At 49.1% G+C, this 24645-nt stretch overlaps 1 protein-coding gene across 2 annotated transcripts in view; it reads right to left on the minus strand.

Annotated features, from left to right (window-relative positions):
* TMEM125 (transmembrane protein 125) overlaps window positions 1-24645 on the minus strand; it is a 127491-nt gene that overhangs the window by 63657 nt on the left and 39189 nt on the right. Inside the window, exon 1 of one of the 2 annotated variants that reach the window (XM_085602984.1) lies at window positions 16911-20590. The exons of the other annotated variant lie outside the window; for it this stretch is intronic. The gene's annotated coding sequence lies outside the window, so the exon portion shown is untranslated. Of the gene's footprint in view, window positions 1-16910; window positions 20591-24645 lie in introns of those variants that run through there. 2 annotated transcript variants of the gene reach the window in all.

The raw sequence follows: 24645 nt of genomic DNA on the forward strand, positions 1-24645 counted from the left end.
AAGAAAGCTTCCCAGTTAGCCCCCTTAGGGACAGGAACAGGAGGCCCCCCTTCTAAAGATGCCACTGAAGTACCCCTTCCCAATAGTCACCCCTTAGATGGGATGCCTACCACAGAGGATGAGAGTGAAAAGGATACTGACAGTAGTGAGGATGAAGGGAGAACTAGCCCAGTGCCAAGTATTATACTTGGCCCAGCTAAACCAAGGCTATTGGGGACTGACAGTGGGTTCAACCCACTGGATCTCCCCAGTGGACTTAACACAGGGCTTGGAAGGCAAAGGAATCGCTCAGGTGACTCCAATGCTTCCCATGGCTCTAGAGGCTCTCAAGGTCACTCCAGGAGAAGGATGACCACCCCTCAGAGGAGGGAACATGAGGCCAAGATGCAAGAGGCCCAGCTGAGGATCAGGAAGCAGGAGCTAGAAGTAGCCCTGATGGAAGAGAAACTTAGCAAGGCTAGACAGCATAAAGAGAGTGGGTCTATACCCACTGGTGGCAGCATTGTCCCTAAGGACAAAGATAGGGTTTTCGACAATAGAAACCTGTCTAAGGTTGTGCCCCCCTACAAAAGTGGGGATGACATCCACAAGTGGATAACTGCTCTTGAGAGAGCCTGCAAAGTACAGCAGGTTCCTGAAGATCAGTGGGCAGCAATCCTCTGGCTCTCCTTTGAAGGAAGAGGCAGAGACAGACTCCTCACTGTTAGAGAAGAGGATGTCAGAAACTACAGAGTCCTGAAGAGTGTTCTAGTTGATGGGTTAGGCTTAACCACTGAGCAGTACAGGTTAATGTTCAGAGACACCCAAAAGACACAGACTCAGGACTGGTCTGAATACATTGAATGTGCCACTAAGGCTTTGGAGGGTTGGTTGCTGGGAAGTAAGGTATCTGATTTTACAGGATTGTATAATTTGATGATGAGAGAACAGATTTTAAATAACTGTCAAAACCAGCAACTGCATCAACACTTGGTTGACTCTGATCTGACCTCTCCCCAAGAATTGGGAAAGAAGGCAGACAAATGGGTCAGAACCAGGGTTAAGCAAAAGAACCAGAACCAGGGCCAAGGGGGTGATCAGAAGAAAACAGACCAAAAGGGTGGAGATCAGAAACCTAAAGACCAGAAGTCTTCAACAGGGCCCCAAACTACTGCTAAGGAGGGTGGGTCCCAACAGTCCAAGAAGAAGAAAGAAGGTCAGAAGAAACCCTGGTGCAATCATTGTAAAAATACAACTCACTGGACTAGTGATTGCAAAAAGGGTGGAGCCCCCAACACTGTTGCCCCTAAGGCACCTGCTCCCAGTACTACTGTTAGCAGTGTTGGTCCCCAGACAAAGGGTGTAGTGGGAATCACTATGGGAACTGAAGGAGATTCTGACTTAGACAGAACCCTTACACAGGCAGTCTTGATCTGTGATGGGGACATTGATTTGTCCCTGACTGTGAGCCCCAGTAACCTGGGCAAGTACAGACAGACTCCTTTAATTAATGACAAAGTGGCTCAAGCCTACAGGGACACATGTGCCAGTGTCACTATGGTGACACCAGGCTTTGTGGACCCTGGACAGTACATACCAGGTGAGAACTACCTGGTGACCAATGCCAGCAATGCCACTACTTCACACAGTGTGGCAGTTGTTAACTTCTCATGGGGAGGGGTAACTGGCCTCAAAAGGGTTGTGGTTAGTGCAGACCTCCCAGTAGAATGTTTGTTGGGCAATGACCTAGAGAGTTCTCTATGGTCAGAAGTGGAGTACAGGACTCATGCAGAGATGTTAGGGATATCATCACATGTCCTTGCTGTGACCAGGTCACAGGCCAAAAAGTGCCTCACTGAACCACAGGTCTTGGATCCTGGAACAATGGACCAAGCACCTACCAAGAAGAAGAACAGGAGGGTCAAGGCTGTGCCTTCCCCCCTGCCTCAGAGTGATGATCAGCCTTCCCAGGAAGCTGATCTAGAGGACCCTGAAGGAACTGTCCCTGAAGAGCTTGAACCTGATCAGGTTGAGTTTCTGGGGACAGGGGGACCTTCAAGGGCTGACTTGAGGCAGGCTCAGTTATCCTGTCCCTCTCTTGAACCCCTCAGACAGCTGGCTGCTGCTGAGGCTGCTGGGAATGCTCAAGGTACCCATAAAGTGTATTGGGATGAAGGGCTCCTTTATTCAGAGGCTAGAGACCCCAAGCCTGGTGCAACCAGGAGGTTGGTTATACCTCTGCAATTTAGGGGCTTCCTTCTTACCTTGGCCCATGACATTCCTTTAGCAGGACACCTAGGCCAGAACAAGACCTGGGACAGACTTGTCCCTCACTTTCACTGGCCTCATATGAATGAAGATACAAAGGAGTTTTGTCGCTCCTGTGTTACCTGCCAAGCCAGTGGCAAATCAGGTGGCACAACAAAGGCCCCCCTGATACCACTACCTGTGGTGGGGGTTCCCTTTGAAAGAGTGGGAATAGACATAGTGGGTCCCATGGATCCTCCCACTGCATCTGGGCACAGATTTATACTGGTGGTAGTGGATCATGCCACCAGGTACCCAGAGGCAATTCCCCTTAGGACCACTACAGCTCCTGTTGTGGCCAGGGCCCTGCTGGGAGTATTCTCCAGAGTGGGGTTTCCTAAGGAGGTAGTATCTGACAGAGGTACCAACTTTATGTCAGGATACTTGACAGCTATGTGGAAGGAATGTGGTGTCAACTACAAGTTCACCACCCCTTATCACCCACAATGCAATGGGCTTGTTGAGAGATTCAACAAGACCCTAAAGGGTATGATCAAAGGATTACCTGAAAAGCTCAGGCGAAGATGGGATATCCTTCTACCCTGCCTTCTGTTTGCTTACAGAGAGGTCCCACAAAAAGGAGTTGGCTACAGCCCCTTTGAATTGTTGTTTGGGCACCCTGTGAGAGGCCCACTGTGTTTGGTGAAGGAAGGATGGGAGTTACCTCTCAAAAAGCCTAAGCTAGACATAGTGGACTATGTACTTGGTCTCCGCTCCAGGATGGCTGAGTATATGGAGAAGGCATCTAAAAACCTTGAGGCAAGCCAGGCCTTACAGAAAGCTTGGCATGACCAAAAGGCTGTCTTGGTTGAGTATCAGCCAGGACAGAAGGTATGGGTGTTGGAGCCAGTGGCCCCAGCAGCACTCCAAGACAAATGGTCTGGACCCCATACAATCCTGGAAAAGAAGGGAGAGGTCACCTACTTGGTGGACCTAGGAACTCCCAGGAGTCCCCACAGGGTACTCCATGTTAACAGGCTTAAAGCATATGTTGACAGGGCAGACATGGGCTTGCTCATGGCTACAGATGAGGGACAGGAGGAAGAGAGTGACCCTCTCCCAGACCTGTTGTCTCAGAACCCTGAAGATGGCTCAGTTGAAGGAGTGACCCTTGGAGGCAACCTCACTGCCCATCAGCAGACTGAATGTAGACAGGTTCTACAATCATTTTCACATATGTTTTCCTTGATACCTAGTCAAACTGACTGGTGTACCCATGTTGTGGACACTGGTGACAGTCTGCCTGTAAAGAACAAACTTTACAGACAACCTGACCACGTCAGGGACTGTATAAAGGCTGAGGTACATAAAATGCTGGAATTAGGTGTCATTGAACCCTCAGAGAGCCCCTGGGCTAGCCCAGTGGTTCTGGTCCCCAAACCTCACACCAAAGATGGCAAGAGAGAGATGAGGTTCTGTGTGGATTACAGAGGACTCAATGCTGTCACCAGGACAGATGCACACCCTATTCCAAGGGCAGATGAGCTCATAGACAAACTAGCTTCTGCAAAGTTTTTGAGCACATTTGACTTAACAGCTGGCTATTGGCAAATCAGATTAGCTGAGGAGTCTAAGGCCAAAACAGCATTCTCAACCCCAGGTGGGCATTATCAGTTTGTGGTGATGCCCTTTGGTCTGAAGAATGCACCTGCCACCTTCCAAAGGCTGGTGAACCAAGTCCTTACTGGGTTGGATGACTTTTGTGCAGCATATCTGGATGACATTGCTGTCTTTAGCTCCACCTGGGAGGATCACCTGATCCACCTGAAGAAGGCTCTTGAGGCCCTGCAGAGGGCAGGCCTCACTATCAAGGCTACTAAGTGCCAGATAGGGCAGAGTAAGGTTGTATATTTGGGCCACCTTGTGGGTGGAGGCCAAGTTCAACCACTGGAGAGTAAGATACAATCCATCAAGGACTGGTCCCCTCCAACCACCCAGACTCAAGTTCGAGCTTTCTTGGGCTTGACTGGGTATTACAGGAAGTTTGTTAAGAACTATGGGTCCATTGTGACTCCTCTTAATGATCTGACATCCAAGAAGATGCCCAAAAAGGTTCAGTGGACAGTAAGCTGTCAAAAGGCATTTGATGACCTGAAGGAGGCCATGTGCTCTGCACCTATCCTGAAAAGTCCTGACTACTCCAAAGAGTTTATTGTCCAAACAGATGCTTCTGAGTTGGGTGTGGGAGCTGTGCTGTCACAACTTAATGTAGATGGTCAAGACCAACCCATTGCTTTTATTAGCAGAAGGTTGACCCCCAGAGAGAAGAATTGGTCAGCTATTGAGAGGGAGGCCTTTGCTGTGGTGTGGGCCCTGAAGAAGCTGAGGCCATACTTGTTTGGCACTCACTTCAAGATTCAGACCGACCATAAGCCCCTCTTGTGGCTAAATCAGATGAAGGGTGAAAACCCCAAACTGCTTAGGTGGTCCATTTCCCTACAGGGGATGGACTTTACAGTGGAGCACCGGCCAGGTACTGACCATGGGAATGCAGATGGTCTCTCCAGGTACTTCCACTTAGGACATGAAGACGAGACTGGTCAAGGCTAGTTTAATGTCCCAGCGTTTGGGGGGGGGTTGTGTAGGAGAGTAGGGTCTGCTATCCTATGGTCACCCCAAATTTTTGCTTTTTGCTTCACTGGTTTTTGACATATTGAGGCTGTGGGCCTGCCAATCAGACCCCCAGCCTGCTGTTCTCTCTACTAAATTACAACTATGCACCCTAGGTGCATAACCAATTGGAAGTGGATCACCCTGTCAGCCCCTGTACCAGTGTACACTAGGTACCCAGGGCATTGGTGTACCCAAGGCCTGCCAGGGGCTGCAGCATGTATTATGCCACCCCAGGCTTGGCCTAACAATCTGACACAACTGGCTGATCACTCAGCTGGGGTAAGTTGGTGTAATCACCTCTTACTTAGGTGTAGTATACCTATACCTAACCTTAAATGGGACACCTGGTAACCTATGAGTCACTCCTATGGCAGGCCTTAACAATCCTGAAGGCAGAGTGCTTGGTTCCATGTGAGATGGTGCTCTGGCATGAGCTGAGCCTGTCTGCAGTGGTCGGAACAACTTCCTTCTACTGTTTCCAGATATCGTCATACCATATACTCTTAAGTGCATTATGAACCTCGCGGTTAAATGCTATCTTTGGTTTGGCTTTATCAAAACATGTCGAGTAAGGTGTCATACGAATTGGAATACTAACCCCTCGCCAATTCTGGCGACGGGGTTAGCATTCCACCCTTCTAGAGGGACACGACATGTACAGTACCTGAAACCCGGGTAAAATCAGACATAGCCTCAGCTCCACAAAATGGATGCTGCCACCACAGACACAAGTCTGCCCTCCTGCTGCTGGGAGTCCTTCCAGCTTGGGAGGTGTGGACAAAGGGTTTCCTGCCAGGGGAGGTGCATGCACCACCCCAGACAGGATTTTGTGTATTGGTCAGGTAGGGCTTGAAAGAAACCAGACATGCCTGTGGCTCACAAGGAGCCTCGGTGCATATGCCAGTTCAAACCGGTCCTGGGGCACACCAGTCCCGGGCCTGGGGCGAGCTGGACAAAGGATTGGGGGTGTAACCACCCCCCTTCCTGGTCCCACCCATAGGGAGGGACCTAGCAGGTAGTCCGGCCCCTAGAATCCGCTTAAAGGTAGGAGCTGTGTCCTAAGACTTCAGACATCCTGGAATCAACTTGAAACTAAGAAGAAGACGGGAACTTCGACATTCTGCTGCACAGAAGACTGAAGAAAATCTCCCCTGTGGTCAGGGAGTGACCACCTTGCTAACGCAAGCACCATCCAGCGAATCACCGTCTGCTTTGCCGCCGCCTCCCGCCGGAGCCCGAGCCCAGAGACTGACAAGACCTGGACCTCCAGACCTCTCACCGCCCGATCCACAGTCCCTGCAAAGAGGAGACCCGTGGAGGCACCGAGACACGTGGAGCCAGCCATCTTGGAACGACTACGACAAGCTGACAAGTGCAACAACCGAGGCTCCCTCCAAGTTGTGCTTTGGGTCCTGAGAAGCCCAACCCTCGAGCAGCATCTGCACCAAAGGTGAGCCCTCCAGCATCTCCACGATCTGCGTGGGGCCCTTCTGCATTTTGCCACTCGACGCGCCTAACCGGTTGCTGGCCCGCTGGCTAGTGGCCATCTTGGCGACGAAATCTACGACAAACACCGCTGGTCTGGTTGCTCCAGACTGGCCCTTGCTCCCCTCCAAAGGAGCAATCCCTCTGACCTTGCTGGTCAGAACCAACAGCTGATTTCCGAATCCTTCTACAATTGCTTTTGCCAAGGCTTGTTTGCTTCGATCAAGTCGCCGACACCGCCGACAGCGAGAGCCTGCGTGGGACAGCTCGTGAGCCGACTCCTGGACGTCGTCGACCTTCAGGGACCACGTGGCTGCGGAGACAAGCTACCCCTCATCACCTGTTTGCACCCGACATCGCCTGGTACCCACCTGGTGCCACGCTGGTCACTGGCTAGTGACTGTGAACACTGTCCCCTCTGCTTACAGGTCTTCAATATCTCCGATCCACTCTTGGATCCACTGCATCTCTTCCCGACCGACCGCCTGCAGCATCTTTGTCCCAGGCTCAACGGAACAGATAGAAGAAACCCGACGCACTTCGAGGCCTATGCACCCGCTTCCTGTGGGTGAGGTAAAGCTGGCACACCTGTGCCCAAGTGTAGTATTACATCTCTAGTGCCTGTGTTCCAAATCTTAAGTTCCTAGGTCATCCGGAAGATTCCTTTTGCAGTAACTTTGTACTTTTTACGCACCCATTGAAACCTATGGGAGCACGCGTGTGACTATTTGCTCTGCACACGCCACCCGTGGACCTCCTGGTCACTAACTGACGTTAGCTCCTTGTAGGCCCAGCGATTCTAGAGGCCCTAGGCCTTTTCCCTTTTCTGTTCGTGGTACTTATACCACTATTTTAGTATATGGTTCGAGTGGCCACCAGGGCCTATCCATATAAAGTGCAACTTCTGTGTATTCTGTGATAATCTTGTTTGACGATTTGTGCTCCTGTGCTCATAAAGAGACTAGGGGTTACTTTGAGAAATAAATACATATATATTTTGAATATATATCTGTGTGGTGTCCTTTCATTGGTATAAAGGGGGGTTACTATTGGTAAAACAGCTTGCTTAACACGCTTCACGAGTTTAGCCTCAAAGACTGCTTAGCCTACGCTACCACTAGGGCAGCTAGTCCGAAAAGGTTGACTTACAACCACACCATAAGGGTTGCTTGGCATGGTACAAGGTGATCACTTTAACTAGTGAGCATCATATACCAGGCCAACTTCTCACAAGTCTGCAAGAGTGCTAGGCCCTGTAAGTGAATCAGTGATGGTCACAATGTGGATATGCAAACAGCACCCACAATGTAAGAGTCTGCAAGAGGGCTAGGCCGTGTAAGTGAATCAGTGATGGTCACACTGTGGATTGCAAACAGCACCCACAGTGTAAGGGCCCGATTCACAGAACTAACTTAAGACAAAATCCTAAACTTACTACCATTTTCGTATTCACAGAAGGCACTTACTCATTTTGGTATTCACAGAAGGCACTTACTCATTTCGGTATTCACAGAAGTTAGGAGTCTTGACTTTAGGACTCCTAAATGCCTTCTGTGAATACCGAAAGTCGTAAAATTAGGATTTTTCTCAGTTTAGTAGAAGTATAGTTAGGACTCCTAACTTTAGGACTCCTAAATGCCTTCTGTGAATACCGAAAGTCTTAAAATTAGGATTTTTCTCAATTTAGTAGTAGTAAAGTTAGGACTCCTAACTTTAGGACTCCTAAATGCCTTCTGTGAATACCGAAAGCCTTAAAATTAGGATTTTTCTCAGTTTAGTAGTAGTAAAGTTAGGAGTCCTAACTTTCGGACTCCTAAAGTTAGAAAAATCCTAATTTTAAGACTTTCGGTATTCACAGAAGGCATTTAGGAGTCCTAAAGTTAGGACTCCTAACTTATGAGAATACCAAAGTGAGTAAGTGTCTTCTGTGAATACCAAAATGAGTAAGTGCCTTCTGTGAATACGAAAATGGTAGTAAGTTTAGGATTTTGTCTTAAGTTAGTTCTGTGAATCGGGCCCTAAGAGTCTGCAAGAGTGCTAGGCCCTGTAAGTGAATCAGTGATGGTCACACTGTGGATTGCAAACAGCACCCACAATGTAAGAGTCTACAAGAGTGCTAGGCCGTGTAAGTGAATCAGTGATGGTCACACTGTGGATTGCAAACAGCACCCACAATGTAAGAGTCTGCAAGAGTGCTAGGCCGTGTAAGTGAATCAGTGATAGTCACACTGTGGATGTGCAAACAGCACCCACAATGTAAGAGTCTGCAAGAGTGCTAGGCCGTGTAAGTGAATCAGTGATGGTCACACTGTGGATTGCAAACAGCACCCACAATGTAAGAGTCTGCAAGAGTGCTAGGCCGTGTAAGTGAATCAGTGATGGTCACACTGTGGATTGCAAACAGCACCCACAATGTAAGAGTCTGCAAGGGTGCTAGGCCGTGTAAGTGAATCAGTGATGGTCACACTGTGGGTGTGCAAACAGCACCCACAATGTAAGAGTCTGCAAGAGTGCTAGGCCGTGTAAGTGAATCAGTGAAAGTCACACTGTGGATGTGCAAACAGCACCCACAATGTAAGAATCTGCAAGAGTGCTAGATCCTGTTAGTGAATCAGTGATGGTCACACTGTGGATGTGCAAACAGCACCCACAATGTAAGAGTCTGCAAGAGTGCTAGGCCGTGTAAGTGAATCAGTGATGGTCACACTGTGGATGTGCAAACAGCACCCACAATGTAAGAGTCTGCAAGAGGGCTAGGCCCTGTAAGTGAATCAGTGATGGTCACACTGTGGATATGCAAACAGCACCCACAATGTAAGAGTCTGCAAGAGTGCTAGGCCCTGTAAGTGAATCAGTGATGGTCACAATGTGGATATGCAAACAGCACCCACAATGTAAGAGTCTGCAAGAGGGCTAGGCCGTGTAAGTGAATCAGTGATGGTCACACTGTGGATTGCAAACAGCACCCACAGTGTAAGAGTCTGCAAGAGTGCTAGGCCCTGTAAGAGAATCAGTGATGGTCACACTGTGGATTGCAAACAGCACCCACAATGTAAGAGTCTGCAAGAGTGCTAGGCCGTGTAAGTGAATCAGTGATAGTCACACTGTGGATGTGCAAACAGCACCCACAATGTAAGAGTCTGCAGGAGTGCTAGGCCGTGTAAGTGAATCAGTGATGGTCACACTGTGGATTGCAAACAGCACCCACAATGTAAGAGTCTGCAAGAGTGCTAGGCCGTGTAAGTGAATCAGTGATGGTCACACTGTGGATTGCAAACAGCACCCACAATGTAAGAGTCTGCAAGGGTGCTAGGCCGTGTAAGTGAATCAGTGATGGTCACACTGTGGGTGTGCAAACAGCACCCACAATGTAAGAGTCTGCAAGAGTGCTAGGCCGTGTAAGTGAATCAGTGATGGTCACACTGTGGATATGCAAACAGCACCCACAATGTAAGAGTCTGCAAGAGTGCTAAGCCCTGTAAGTGAATCAGTGATGGTCACACTGTGGATATGCAATCAGTGATGGTCACACTGTGGATATGCAATCAATGACGGTCACACTGTGGATATGCAAACAGCACCCACAGTGTGAGAGTCTGCAAGAGGGCTAGGTCCTGTAAGTGAATCAGTGGTGGTCACACTGTGGATATGCAAACAGCACCCACAATGTGAGAATCTGCAAGAGTGCTAGATCCTGTAAGTGAATCAGTGATGGTCACACTGTGGATGTGCAAACAGCACCCACAATGTAAGAGTCTGCAAGAGTGCTAGGCCGTGTAAGTGAATCAGTGATAGTCACACTGTGGATGTGCAAACAGCACCCACAATGTAAGAGTCTGCAAGAGTGCTAGGCCGTGTAAGTGAATCAGTGATGGTCACACTGTGGATTGCAAACAGCACCCACAATGTAAGAGTCTGCAAGAGTGCTAGGCCGTGTAAGTGAATCAGTGATGGTCACACTGTGGATTGCAAACAGCACCCACAATGTAAGAGTCTGCAAGGGTGCTAGGCCGTGTAAGTGAATCAGTGATGGTCACACTGTGGGTGTGCAAACAGCACCCACAATGTAAGAGTCTGCAAGAGTGCTAGGCCGTGTAAGTGAATCAGTGATAGTCACACTGTGGATGTGCAAACAGCACCCACAATGTAAGAATCTGCAAGAGTGCTAGATCCTGTTAGTGAATCAGTGATGGTCACACTGTGGATGTGCAAACAGCACCCACAATGTAAGAGTCTGCAAGAGTGCTAGGCCGTGTAAGTGAATCAGTGATGGTCACACTGTGGATGTGCAAACAGCACCCACAATGTAAGAGTCTGCAAGAGGGCTAGGCCCTGTAAGTGAATCAGTGATGGTCACACTGTGGATATGCAAACAGCACCCACAATGTAAGAGTCTGCAAGAGTGCTAGGCCCTGTAAGTGAATCAGTGATGGTCACAATGTGGATATGCAAACAGCACCCACAATGTAAGAGTCTGCAAGAGGGCTAGGCCGTGTAAGTGAATCAGTGATGGTCACACTGTGGATTGCAAACAGCACCCACAGTGTAAGAGTCTGCAAGAGTGCTAGGCCCTGTAAGAGAATCAGTGATGGTCACACTGTGGATTGCAAACAGCACCCACAATGTAAGAGTCTGCAAGAGTGCTAGGCCGTGTAAGTGAATCAGTGATAGTCACACTGTGGATGTGCAAACAGCACCCACAATGTAAGAGTCTGCAGGAGTGCTAGGCCGTGTAAGTGAATCAGTGATGGTCACACTGTGGATTGCAAACAGCACCCACAATGTAAGAGTCTGCAAGAGTGCTAGGCCGTGTAAGTGAATCAGTGATGGTCACACTGTGGATTGCAAACAGCACCCACAATGTAAGAGTCTGCAAGGGTGCTAGGCCGTGTAAGTGAATCAGTGATGGTCACACTGTGGGTGTGCAAACAGCACCCACAATGTAAGAGTCTGCAAGAGTGCTAGGCCGTGTAAGTGAATCAGTGATGGTCACACTGTGGATATGCAAACAGCACCCACAATGTAAGAGTCTGCAAGAGTGCTAAGCCCTGTAAGTGAATCAGTGATGGTCACACTGTGGATATGCAATCAGTGATGGTCACACTGTGGATATGCAATCAATGACGGTCACACTGTGGATATGCAAACAGCACCCACAGTGTGAGAGTCTGCAAGAGGGCTAGGTCCTGTAAGTGAATCAGTGGTGGTCACACTGTGGATATGCAAACAGCACCCACAATGTGAGAATCTGCAAGAGTGCTAGATCCTGTAAGTGAATCAGTGATGGTCACACTGTGGATGTGCAAACAGCACCCACAATGTAAGAGTCTGCAAGAGTGCTAGGCCGTGTAAGTGAATCAGTGATGGTCACACTGTGGATGTGCAAACAGCACCCACAATGTAAGAGTCTGCAAGAGTGCTAGGCCTTGTAAGTGAATCAGTGATGGTCACAATGTGGATATGCAAACAGCACCCACAATGTAAGAGTCTGCAAGAGGGCTAGGCCGTGTAAGTGAATCAGTGATGGTCACACTGTGGATATGCAAACAGCACCCACAATGTAAGAGTCTGCAAGAGTGCTAGGCCGTGTAAGTGAATCAGTGATGGTCACACTGTGGATTGCAAACAGCACCCACAGTGTAAGAGTCTGCAAGAGTGCTAGGCCCTGTAAGTGAATCAGTGATGGTCACACTGTGGATTGCAAACAGCACCCACAGTGTAAGAGTCTGCAAGGGTGCTAGGCCGTGTAAGTGAATCAGTGATGGTCACACTGTGGGTGTGCAAACAGCACCCATAATGTAAGAGTCTGCAAGGGTGCTAGGCCGTGTAAGTGAATCAGTGATGGTCACACTGTGGATTGCAAACAGCACCCACAATGTAAGAGTCTGCAAGGGTGCTAGGCCGTGTAAGTGAATCAGTGATGGTCACACTGTGGGTGTGCAAACAGCACCCATAATGTAAGAGTCTGCAAGAGGGCTAGGTCCTGTAATTAATTACGTACATTTATAATGTGGATATTTCCATGCCATTAACATACGAACCTGGGACCTCACACTCCCTCTCTGAGGGCCTCCATAATACACTTTGGCCTGGCTACCCGCCACTACCGACAAAACGACTTGTCTTTCCCTGATTAGTTGATATAAATATCTGTGTATTGGTGACGGATTAGGAACTTGTCCCAGACGAGCATGTATTCTCAACATGGAACCCAGTTTACTATCCCCTAAGCTAGGATCACAGAACCTTATATACCATGACGTCACACTGCAGCTCCGCGTCATCACGCATGCAAGCGTCCTGTGCCACGAGGGATGCAGTGAGCAGGTGTAACACCTAAATACATAACCCAGAGCCCTGCATCACTAAAACTCAGGCCCCAGAGTGCATGAATGTTACTCAACATTCACTGATGGCGAGTGATCAGCAGTCAACGCCTTTAGCACGTCAATGAACATAAGACAAAGAGGTTTTCAAGGTGTGGGGGTCAGTCATCGTCTTCTCTCGTAGGGATTACATGCTAAGATTGTAGAGCCAAAATCAGCATTTCAAACATAACCCAGTGCTTGGGGTTATTCTTTATTCTAACCAAAGAAGCCCTTTTTAGCAGCCTTATGATGACAGACTGAGGCCAATCGATAAGGTTTTCAACCCATGTCTTGCACTTTGCACCCAGGTCCATTGTGCTGGTTCGCGGCTCACTGTGCTATAGTAAAATAATTGCAATATATGAACTGCAAGCAATAAAAGGATCTTTGAGTCAAAGGCAGCGACCCATCTACTCATCTACATAACATTAATCTGTCATCTGCGGGTTGCAGAAGTGTTTTGCAGGAGGCGCATTAACCTTCTCAGCTTGAACTGCACCTTTATGAGTCTAAACTGAGACTAAACAAAACACAGATCTCTCCAGGAAGCGCCATGACCACCAGAGTTATCTTAACAACATTACCATTCATTGAGATTCACTGGGCAGACAAAGCTCTCTGCGCAGGTGCTTGAACCCCACTAAATTGCAGCCTTTGCAACTAATTAAGCCACAAGAGATGCACTATCACGTTTCTCTTTGGTGCCAATTTCATTGTGACAAAGGTTTTTTTTTTATAATAAATGTATAAATTGACTGTCAGGCTGCTTTTTATAACCCCGCCCCCTGTGACTCCACCCCCTTTTTGTTGCTCACCATGAGCCCCAATTTATGGGTTCCCAGAGTAAATTATTCCCAATTCCTGCACTGTCAACAAGGGGTTACAAAACATTATAAACTGCCCCTCTAACCTCCGGCGCCTTCCTGTGCTTGGGTAAATGTTTATATCACTTTTGGACATTTCCCTTTTCCCATTTTCTGGGCAAAATGTTGACTTAGAAACTAGAAGGTCAGGGTAATGGGGTTGTAACTAAAGGGTCCCAAAGGAGCAAAGGGATCCAGGCAGTTTTCTGTGTTGCTCCATTACACAAACCAAGGTAAATCATGTCTATTGTAGACCACCCTGGGCTCTCCAACACCAACTCCTGGCTCTGATGGGCCATGAGCATCCCTCTGCCCGCTACACCTGGTACCAAGAATGAGTGACGTCAAGCATCTTACATTTTTGGCGATCTCTTCATAATATAAAATTATTTGAGACTCACTGATGGCCGTGTTGTTTCTTACAGTGCCCGATGATGATCGATTGCTGGGGCTGGATCTTTGCCCGCCTGTCACCGACATAAACAGAGTTGTTTATGAATGTGTTGGTGACATATTTTTCAGAAACAGTGCACCCGTAGAGGTTGGGGTTTATCACATTCAAGCCTAAAGGGGAGAAGCGTATGAAAGGTGCAAGACATGTATAGCATCACACCTTATGGTGGTAGCAGAGGATGTTCTGGTAATATCCATCACTGATTTGAGGTTATAAGAACCTAAATTAGATTCATGTGGAAGTAGAGGTATCCTGATGATGATCCATAACACTTCTCCTCTTTAAGGATCGAAACATCGATGAGTCTTTGGAGTTGAAAGGACAAACAAATCTCTTATTTGTCCTTTCTGAGTTCCTATTTTTTGGATGTTATATCTGTATTTATATCTCATATTACATTGTCACCCATTAAATAACATGCATCTTCTTTATTCTACATTTTTAAACAGGGATTAAACTGTATTTGCCTCTGTTAAAAAAAAAAAAACACGACACAAGACTTTCCACATACCATAAAAAATTCACAGCTGCAAAGTGTCCCATTGCTTTGTGTGATACCTTCATCTAATGCTGTTTTTTTACCCAATTTCACTTTACTGCTGGGATTTTTGAGCCTTTAGTTACAATGTTTACAGCAATATTTCAAGTCACAGAATCCACTCTGATGTCAGTTTAAAGGTCAGGACTGACTGAAAGGGAGACATTTGCCATGGGCCACTTGGCAGCTCTGAATATCCGCACAGCAGCAGCATCGCCTTAATGTAGTCAGGCAAAGAGTGCAGAAGGACAGTTGTGGGCATGCTAAAAGCATCACGTTTCAGGTGTCTTAGAAGGCAAAACTGCATGAATCTGGTGTCACTCAATATTTTAAAGGTTCTTAAGGTACTATACTACTGTCAGGGTGGACCACCTCTGCAGTGTCATAACAGTCATCAAGTCGCAGGTGAATAACCCTCTACTGTACCCAGGAACTTGTTTACTAAAACATTTGAATGAGGTACTCTTACTTTTTAAACCATTAATACGTCGTGGCAGAGTGAGTGTGAGAGGTAATGAGTGTGAATGTGAGTGAAAGTGCAATACACAGACTTTCTACGGTAAATCAGTCTGACTTAAGCCCATTGGACACACTTCCACTGGGAATATACCCCATCACCTGCATTGCTTCTCCTTTAAATTAAAGATATGCTTTATAACAATCACTGCAGTCAAAAAACAACAGCATGTTCCTTGTAAATACTACAAAAACACAGTTTCTGTTTTTTGGGGGGTTAATCAGCTGAATAAACACTGATAAGCGCTGATTTCAAAAGGTTTGGAAAGCACTGAGAAAACACCAGTGAAGCCCACAAACAATAAACAGTGAAAGCAGGACAGTCTAGTTGTGGAGAAGTGTGGCTCAATGGTTAGAGCGGCAGACCTCGATGCAGAGCACCAGTGAATCCCACAAACAATAAACAGTGAAAGCAGGACAGTCTAGTTGTGTGCTATATGTTGTGTGGCTGTAATTTCTGGCAAACCACTAAAGCTGTGTGTAGCCAGACTTAAAAAATGATACTGACTGAGCAATGCACACCTGGCAGAGGGAACATTGAAAGCCCTGCAGACACATGTAGGCATGGGCACAGACCCCATTCCACACATGCATGCATAGGTATAGCCATGGATTGCGTGTTCACTCTTTGAATTGTGCACATGTGTTAAAGCTAACACGCTTAGAGACAACATGATCCAGCCCAGCATTGACTTGCGCTGCCGCACACATCTGCACTTGCTGTGGAAGCTCTAACTACAGAAAAGAGAGAGTGGAAAGCGTGCGGATCACGACGAGGAGTATTGTGAAATCAAAGGCTTCTTTCGGATCATACCAAGCAGGCTTCGATATCGTCAAACTAGCGTCAGAATAGGTCTGACGTCAGTACTGTCCTGATGTCAGTTTGAATCGACTGCACAGCTGGGGTGTTTAATCTTTCTCTCAGGTATAGGTATTAGATATAGCACACGCTGCTGTACACTATAAGGATATTGCAAGCCACTGAGGAGTTTCGGTGTAAGGTCATAGAACTCCAAGGTGACTTACAATATATTTTTAATGTACGACAGAGGGTATTTTATTCCTTATAATACATGGTCACACCATCACCCATCCCATAAACTGCTTAAACCTTTGTTGTTATTCTCTTTCATATGAAAGATAGTATGGTTGTGTAGACGAAGGATAAAAGTGAAACATGTAGCATGAAATTAAACTCGACAAAGACCAGTTAGTAATTTTTTGCTAAAACATACTAGAGTCAGCTTAGAGTGTCAAATAAAAAATAACTATAGTTCAGAATGTGTAGAAACATGCAGAAAGATTGTGTTTTTGAGAGTAATGACCCATTGAGTCACTGCTCTTTTAGAAACATTAGTCAGAAAGAAAAGCTAGTTCTCTTTTGTATTATTTAAACTGCAGCTGTAATTAAGCTCTGTGATCTAACTTTCACTTCGGCTTCTGGCAGGCAGAATTATGATGAAACAACTCAACTAAAATAACTTATTACAGTTGAGCAGCTGTGAAATGTTCTTATTACAGGTGACTGTAGTTGTCACAACTCACCTGTGAAAGAGGCATTAGAGGGGCTTTACACAGGGATTGCAGGCTCCCCTATACTCCATACACACACTGTAAAGCACATTACCCGATTGACAGGCAAACACCTGGAGCCATCGCTGGCCGTGCATGAGGCCCGGCAAGCGTAAACTCACAGTTCTGAGTGAGCACTTTCACATGGGCTTCTAAGACTTACAGGACTCTGGGAGGGGGGCTGAGGGAGGGTCTTGAGTAAGGCTTCTACTCACAATTGCAGTGGCCCAGGTCGGTTCCTGGGAGATCCAGCCGGGCTTCCATCTGATCAAGAATAATCCATCCAGGTCGGCCACCCTGGGATCCACAGAGATCACAGGTTGATGTGTGTTCTCAATAGCAGAGATGACCAGCGAGGGAGACCGTTCAGTGTTACTGTGGGATTCTGTGGTGAGTGTCAGTCCTCAGCCGGATACTGCTGCGCTTACCCATGCTCTTCCTCAGCGGTGAAGGGGTGAACACAGGAACTCCTGGGGTGCTTGGGATATGTCTCTGAAGATCCATGACCCCCCAAATACTGAACTCTGCTGTTCTTAGGCAGGGGTGTGGGGTATGATGAACCTCTGCATCTATGGACCTCAGAAAGAGAGTCACCAGCCTTGGCTTGTTCTAGATGTGATGCTGGGGGGCTCCATGAGTCCGAGAGGAGGGTCTCCAAGGACCTTAGATGATGGGCTCACAGGCCACCACGTACCTTGACAGGAAACGTTTAGGGGTGGCAGTCTGCTGGCCTTCACGAAGGGCTCATGGGCATGAGTTTCTGTGGGGACTCATGCGGATGGTCTGTGAGGGTCTCACTGATGCCCCTAGGATGGGTTTTCAAGGATCTCAGACAGGTGTGTCCCATGGATGGGCCTCCGGGTCTCAGGCAGAGGTGTCACAGGGATGGACCATCGAGGGTCTCAGACAGGTGTGTCCCATGGATGGGCCTCCGGGTCTCAGGCAGAGGTGTCACAGGGATAGACCATCGAGGGTCTCAGACAGGTGTGTCTGAGGATGGGCCTCCGGGTCTCAGGCAGAGGTGTCCCAGGGATGGACCATCGAGGGTCTCAGACAGGTGTGTCCCATGGATGGGCCTCCGAGTCTCAGGCAGAGGTGTCACAGGGATGGACCATCGAGGGTCTCATACAGGTGTTTCTGAGGATGGGCCTCCGGGTCTCAGGCAGAGGTGTCACAGGGATGGACCATCGAGGGTCTCAGACAGGTGTGTCCCATGGATGGACTTCTGGGTCTCAGGCAGCAGTGTCTCAGGAATGGGTCTATGTGGATCAGCCAAGTAAGTCCCACAAATGGGTGTCTGAGGGTCTCACACTGGTGTTTCCCAGGGATCAGCCCCTGAAGGGATGGACCTCTGAGGTTCAATCGGGTGTTTTCCAGGGGTAGATCTCTAAGGTTTCAGCCATGTGTCCCTCAAAGATGTGTCTCTTAAAGTCTCACAAAGTGACGTGAAAACCTAGAAACAGGTATCTAAGCATTTTAGGATTAACGGGCCACTGAGGGTCTTGCAAAGAGGGGAGACATCCCAGAGATGGGTGTCTGAGGGACTCAGACAGAGGGTTCCTAGGAATTATCCCTGTAGATCCCGGAAAGGGGTGTCCCATGGATGGGTCACTAAGTGTCTTGGTAAGGGTTGTGACAATCCAGGGATGGGTATCCTAGGGTCTCAGAAAGGGATGAACCTCTGCGGGTCTCACACAGGTGTACCCAGGGATGGAACTTTGAGGGTCTCACACAGGTGTGCCACAGGCATGGGCGCCTGAGGGTCTCACACATGGGGATCCCAGTGATGATCCTCTGCGGTTTCAGCCATGTATTTCACAGGAATGAGTCTTGTAGAATCTCAGAAAGGATTGTGTGAACCCCGGGGTAGGTTTCTGAGAGTCTCAGAAAGGATTGTGTGAACCCAGGGGTATGTTTCCGAGGGTGTCAGACAGGGTTGTGTGAACCCATGGGTAGGTTTCTGAGGGTCTCAGAAAGGATTGTGTGAACCCAGGTGTATGTTTCCGAGGGTGTCAGGCAGGGTTGTGTGAACCCATGGGTAGGTTTCTGAGGGTCTCAGAAAGGATTGTGTGAACCCAGTGGTAGGTTTCTGAGGGTCTCAGAAAAGATTGTGTGAACCCAGGGGTAGGTTTCTGAGGGTCTCAGGCAGGGTTGTTTGAACCCAGGGGTACGTTTCTGAGGGTCTCAGGCAGGGTTGTGTAAACCCTGGGGTAGGTTTCTAAGGATCTCAGGCAGAGTTGTGTGAATCCTAGGGTAGGTTCCTGAGGGTCTCGGGCATGGCTGTGGGAACCAAGGGGTAGGTTTCTGAGGGTCTCAGGATGGGTTGTGGGAACCCAGTAGGAGGGTTCTGAGGGTCTCAGGCAGGGTTGTGGAAATCCTGGGGTAGGTTTCTGAGGGTCTCAGGGAGGGTTGTGTGAACTCAGCGGTAGGTTTTTGAAGATCTCAGGCAGGGTTGTGGGTACCCTGGGGTGGGTTTCTGAGGGTCTCAGAAAGGGTTGTGGGAACCCAGGAGTAGGTTTCTGAGGGTCTCAGAAAGGGTTAGGTTTACGAGGGTCTCAGAAAGGGTTGTGTGAACCCAGGTAGGTTTCTGAGGGTCTCAGAAAGGGTTGTGTGAACCCAGGGGTAGGTTTCCGAGGGTGTCAGGCAGGGTTGTGTGAACCCATGGGTAGGTTTCTGAGGGTCTCAGAAAGGATTGTGTGAACCCTGGGTAGGTTTCTGAGTGTCTCAGAAAGGGTTGAGGGAACCCAAGAGTAGGTTTCTGAGGGTCTCAGAAAGGGTTTGGTTTATGAGGGTCTCAGAAAGGGTTGAGGGAACCCAGGGGTAGGTTTCTGAGGGTCTCAGAAAGGGTTGAGGGAACCCAGGAGTAGGTTTCTGAGGGTCTCAGAAAGGGTTTGGTTTCTGAGGGTCTCAGAAAGGGTTGTGGGAACCCAGGGGTAGGGTTTCTGAGGGTTTCAGGCAGATGTATGAACCATGGGGTAGGTTTCTCTCAGGCAGGGTGTCCAAGACACAGGCTTTGGACGGTCCCACCAGGGTCTTCCAGGGACTGGTTTCTGTGAGTATCAGCAAGGGTTGACTGCTTCTCAGACCGGGGACTCTGTGTGGTGAGTGTCTCTGGGGTTCCCCATGGGTAGGTCTCCCACAAGGGGCTCCTGGAGATGTGTTTCTGCTGGTCTTGGTGAGGTGGTCCTTGGCTCTTGTGTCGCTGTGGATTTCAGGCACGGGGCTGCTGGGTTCGAGTCATAATTGTTTCGCGCAGATGGTTGGTCGGTCCCCGAGACTCTATGGGTGTCTAGCAGGTCTTTGGTCACTTCCGTTACCTCAGGCAGTCCCTGAGCCCTCGTGTCTCAGTGGGTTTCAGGAAATGAGTCTAAGGTAGTTCGTTCTTCTGCTCCTGAGTCTCTGTAGGCCTTAGCGAGAGGGTCCTGTTTTCTTGGTTATCCCTGGGCTTTGTGCAGACTGTTGCTCGTCTCCTGGCTCTCTGTGGCCTGTTCATCTCCTGGTTCTCTGTGGATTTAGGGCAGGCGTTTGTCCAGCTCCTGGTGTTTCGGTGCTCTGTGGGATTATGGCAGACAGTTGCTCAGCTGCTGGTTCTCAGGAAGAGGCCTGAGGCCATCTGTTCTTGGTCTCCTGGCCTTCGATGGTCTCTGGCAGGTGCTTGCTTATCTCCTGGCTCTCTGTTGCTTTTTCACCTCCTGGTTCACTGTGGCTTTAAACAGGTTGTCGCTCATCTCCTGGCTCTCTGTTGCTTGTTCATCACCTGGCTCTCTGTTGCTTGTTCATCACCTGGTTCTCTGTTGCTTGTTCATCACCTGGTTCTCTGTGGCTTGTTCATCACCTGGTTCTCTGTGGCTTGTTCATCAGCTGGTTCTCTGTGGCTTGTTCATCTCCTGGCTCTCTGTTGCTTGTTCATCTCCTGGCTCTCTGTTGCTTTTTCATCACCTGGTTCTCTGTTGCTTGTTCATCACCTGGTTCTCTGTTGCTTGTTCATCACCTGGTTCTCTGTGGCTTGTTCATCTCCTGGCTCTCTGTTGCTTGTTCATCACCTGGCTCTCTGTTGCTTGTTCATCACCTGGTTCTCTGTTGCTTGTTCATCACCTGGTTCTCTGTTGCTTGTTCATCACCTGGTTCTCTGTGGCTTGTTCATCTCCTGGCTCTCTGTTGCTTGTTCATCACCTGGCTCTTTGTGGATTTAGGGCAGGCGTTTGTCCAGCTCCTGGTGTCTGCGTTCTCTGTGGATTTAGGGCAAAGGGCTGCTCCGCTCCTGGTCTTCAGGGTGTCTGTGGCTACCAGGCGGGTGGTTGCTCCTCTTCAGGTGTGTGCCCAGCTCCTGGTGTGTCGCTGAGGGTTTACAGCAGAGAGTTGCTCAGCTGCTGGTTCTCAGGGGGAGGTTCCTCAGCGGGCCACGGGGAGGTGCCTGCTGAGCTCCTGGGTGGCCTGGGGCAGTCTGTTGTTGGTCCCCTGGTCTTTGTGGGTCTCATGCAGGTGGTTGCTGAGTTCTGAGCAGGGCAGCTGGTGTCGAATGATGGTTTCTGTTCGTCTCGTCGGTCTATTGAGGTCTGCCTGTGGGACGTGAAAGAGGCTGTCGGGCAGACACGTGAATGATGCCGTGCTGGGGAGGCACCGGGTGCTGTAGGGGTGGGCACCACGTCCACGTGCACGTCAGTAAATGATGGGAAGGCACTGGGTGCTGTGGCGATAGGCACCACGTCCACTTGAACTTCAGTGGGTGCTGGAAAGGCACCGGGTGCTGTCCGGGGTGACCACCACGTCAGTGGCTGCTGGGAAGGCACCGGGTGATGTCGGGGTGGACCCCACACACACAAGCACACGTCAGTGGGTGCTGTGCGGACCTTGCACACAGCCTGGGATGGCTCTCGGCTGGCACACGCACAGAGAGGGGGTGGGCGCTGGCCGCCGGGGCACACACACAGAGGGGTCTGCTGCTCTGCGGTCAGGGCACACACACACATAGGGATTGTGGTGCGCACACAATGGTGTGTTTCACCCCAGCTGCAGCTCTGCGTGTCGCTGAAGTGTCTCTTTCTTGTCACCAACTGGTGTCTGTCACCGAGAGGGCTGTGCGGGCAGCATGACAGAGGGCGCGGGGATTTTCAAGGGGAGAGGAGTGGCGGGGGGGGGGGGGGGGGGGGGGCGTCGGGTTCTATCTCTAGTTGTATAAAGATGAAGAGACGGGTTTCTAGAAGGCCCCTCCTGCTGCCGGCCTGGTGGAAAGGACATGAGCTTGGCTGGCAGGGAGCCTGGCATTGCCCGTCGCTGGACTGGGCACGCAGCAGAGATACCCATTACAGACCTTTACCTGCGTCCCGGTACCCCTAACTTAAAGAGAACCAGGCGGTTCGTGCGCACCCCCTTCTTTACAGCCCCTCCATGTTCACAGACACACGGGCGATGAACCCCTTCAGTGCTCAGAGTTGAAGCTGAACCCGGCATTGCTGGTTTTATTGATGTATTTATTGATTTATGAAAGGTTCTTGAAACGGTCATTGGATAGACATCCGTCGCCTGCTTTATAGGGGGAGCGAGGGCGCGAACCCGTTTACTGCCTAGTACAGGGGATTAACCCCCTCAGCCCCACTTTTATAGTGCACTCTGTAGGGTTAACCCCTTCAACACCGCTCTTATGGTGTTAACTAGAGGGTTAATCCCTTCAAGCCCAGTTTTATACTATACACCCTGCATGATTAACCCCTTCATTCCCACCCATATAACGGAGTGTGTTAGGGTGACCAACTGGCATGGGTGCAAATTCAGGACGGTGAGTGTAAAAATTCAGGACAAAGGGTCAAAATTCAGGACACAAATTCAGGACAGGAGGTCACAATTCAGGACAAAACTTCAGGACAATAGGTACGTTTCACAGACACATCAGAGGAGGTCGCGCAATAGTATATAAGTAAGCCCAGCCATATCCAAACATATTCAACCATTTGCAAACCTATCCATCATGTATCCTTCCATCTATCATTTCACTCATCCATCCCTTCATCCATCCTTTCACTCATCCATCCATCCACCCTTTCACCCTATCCATCTGTGCACATCCATCCACTATTCTATCCATCCAGCCATTCACTCATCCATCCAGCCATTTACCCTTTCACCCATCCAGCCATCCTTTAACTTACTCATTCATCCACCCAGTCACTCATTCTTCGACCCATCAACCCTTTCAGTCATCCATCCATCCTCCCTTTCTCTCTCCATCGACCCTTTCACTTAGCCATCCTTCCTTACATCCATCCATCCATCCACCCATCCATCTACTCATGAATTCATTCATTGACCCTATCACTCATCCATCCTTTCTCTCATCCATCTATCCTGTCACTCCTTCACTCATTTATTCATCCTTTTGTCCATATACCCTCCCTTTCACTCACTCATCCATCCTTGCATCCACCCTTTCACTCATTCATCCATCCATTCACCCTTGCACTTATCAATTCATCAATCCAGCCACCTTTTCACTCATCCATCCTTTCACTCATCCATCCTTTCACTCATCCATCCACCCTTTTACCCATCCAGCTACCCTTCCACCCATACATCCAGCTATTTATCTTTTTTCTCATCCATCCTTCCACTCACTCATCAATCCACCCATCCTCTCTCATTATCCATCTATTCAATCGTTCATTCATCCATTCACCCTTTCACTAATTCATCCAGCCATCCACCCATCCCTTCACTTACTCACTCGCCCATCTTTTCATATTAATTTTGAGCTGAGCCTTTTTGAGAAGAGGCCCATCAAGAACTTCACCCTCGCTGCAGGAGCCATTCCAGGACAGGGACAGAAGCCACCCAGGACGAAGACAGGATGCACCACAGGGGGCCACAGGGGGGACAGGAGCCATCAGGGGGGGGGGGCAGGAGCCATCACAGGAGGGGGAACAGGATCCACCAGGGTGGGCACAGGGGTGGGCATGCAGTATTCTAGTATCATCTTGGTCTCTTCCAGGGTGGGGTAGGGCTCCTCACCCCCTCCTGGACAAGACAACGAGACAACAGGCTCTCTTTCCAAAATGTTAGTTTTGCCACCCCCCACTGTGATGTACAGTACTAAAAAAAAGGAGATACTCCAAGAGAACTGATTTAACTGATTGTCCTCCATACTTTGTTAATCAGTGTGGGTGCAATTGTGCCATTTCTTAATTTTATTACATAATAGACTGAATGTTTGAAGAACCGAGGTTTGCTTCCAATTTAGTAACAGTAATTAAGCTCTGTGAAGAGAACCACGTGCTGCCTCGGGGTAATCAGGGCCGGTTCTATGATGTTTGGGGCCCTGGTCAGGTGTGAGGCCCCTCTAAATTGCAGAGACATGACACGTTCAGGGCTGTTTGCATCTGAATAGATGCCCCTGCTCCTAAGCTGCAAGCTGCAGCCCCTCCCTCTCAGTCACCTTCAAACACCTCTTAACAGCTCATCATGGGCGGAAGGTGTGAGGGTGGCCATCCTGCTGTGCCTCTCCAATGCTGCTGGGGATCTGAGCTTTGGTGCTGCATCGAGTCTGTTCACCCGACCTCAGCAGCATCGGAGTCTGTTACACCCTACCTTAACAGCATCGGAGGCAAGCGGGAAGGTGGGTGGAAACGACGGAACATCGGCTTTAGGGTGGTGCGACCGGTGCGGGGTTAAAATTACGGACAAATGGCGTCCGTTAAAGAATCCTTCACGGACAACGGACAGACGGCCGAAATGACGGACTGTGCGTGAAATTTACGGACGGTTTGTCACCCGCCTAGAGTGTGTAGGATTAACCACTTCAACCAGCATCTTTGTAGACCCCCCTTGCCGGACAAGCTGCAAAATGATGGAATTTCTTCCGGCAAAGCCAAAAGAATTTGACGAACACCTGGAATTCAGAAACGAGTGAGAGCTGGCCAAGCAGATGATGGGGGATTGCACAGACCAGTAATTCACCCA

Source organism: Triturus cristatus, chromosome 4_2 (genome assembly GCF_964204655.1).
Source record: "Triturus cristatus chromosome 4_2, aTriCri1.1, whole genome shotgun sequence".
Taxonomy (NCBI): domain Eukaryota; kingdom Metazoa; phylum Chordata; class Amphibia; order Caudata; family Salamandridae; genus Triturus; species Triturus cristatus.